The sequence below is a fragment of the Crocuta crocuta genome, unplaced genomic scaffold (genome assembly GCF_008692635.1).
Source record: "Crocuta crocuta isolate KB4526 unplaced genomic scaffold, BGI_CrCroc_1.0 scaffold695, whole genome shotgun sequence".
Taxonomy (NCBI): Eukaryota; Metazoa; Chordata; class Mammalia; order Carnivora; family Hyaenidae; genus Crocuta; species Crocuta crocuta.
Window position 1 is genome coordinate 740,177 of NW_027528855.1, and position 1,401 is coordinate 741,577.

A 1,401-nucleotide genomic window follows, 5' to 3' on the forward strand; every position below is an offset into this window, starting at 1 on the left:
CCCACTCACTGTTCCCTGAACCTTGTGTGCGGCTTTTGCCCTTAGGGGCTTTTCCCTGTTCTCGTCTTGCTTCCAAGAATGTTCTGTCCCTCCTGCCACTCATACCACCATCCTACTTTGGGAGAGCCTCCTCCTTTCCAAGGCCCAGCTCCCACGCCCAGGCAGTTTTTGCAGATCTTCTTCAGTTGGGATTAATTGGTCTTTCCCATTAACACCTCTTCNAATATTCATTGAGTGTCACTGTGTGTCAGACTCCGTGCTAGCTGTTGGGACTACGGTGGTGAGCAAAAAACAGATAGTTTCCCTACTCTCAAGGAGTTCCAAGCCTTAGAGGAGAGAAGAGACGGCCCTCAAATAAACACAGATGCATGTAAAATAACAACAGTGACAAGCAGTTCAGAGAGTGGGGGAAGGTGGTGCTGCTTTGAGCACTTAGAACAGAGGAAGGTTCATGGAGGTTTAAAATGGTCCCCTTTCTGTACGAATCATTGAATTCTGTAAGGTTGGAATGGGCAACAATCCAAAAGTGACTTGGGTGTGCATAGTGCCTTGTATACAATGAACAAATTTCTGACCCATTACAAAATTATTTCATTAGTTCGCATGATGGCATAATATGGAATCTCACCATGAACACTTGCTGAGCACATACTATGTCCTTGTCAGTATCCTTAGCTATAGCTAGTATCAGAAGTGTCAAATAAGACACCACCGTTAATTCATTCCCTATACCACAGTAAAAAAGAAATCTCCAAAACACAACTATATAATTCCCTATTTTAAACGTCTCAGCTGCTCTCTCTGTACTCTTGGGAAAAGTCCAGACTCTTTATGCAAGTGCTAAGGCCTTTTGTGATCTCTGGATCTGGTGTAGATCTTCTGTCTCAGCTGCTGTCTAAGACCGGGACCCCCCGCAAGTGGTCCAGCCGGGGCTGTGGTTCCTTGAATGCGCCATATTTGTTCCTGGAAACTCCACTCCTCACTCCTATTTCCATTGGCCACTGCTGGTAAATATAGGCTAAACGGTGAATTTCCCTACACTGGGATAAACCTGCCAAAAGACTTCCTTAGAACCTTTCTTACCTCCTCACCTTTCAATCTGGGGTGGGAAGATGGTGTTATTTATGAAAAGCAGTGTCATTAGCAATTGAAGGAGAATTCCAGTGGCCTTACAATATCCCAGGCACAATGCTCCTGACATAGCAGCCCCTTTTCAAACTCATTTCAGATGAGTCTGTGATAGTTTGTTGAGTCCACACAACAGTTTCTGTGGAAGGAGAGGTAAGTAATAGGGACCCTGTCCTTAAAAGAAAATGGAGGGGGGCACTTGTGGGGATGAGCACTGAATGTTATATGGAAACTAACTTGACAATAAACTATTTGTAAAAAAAAAAAAAAAAA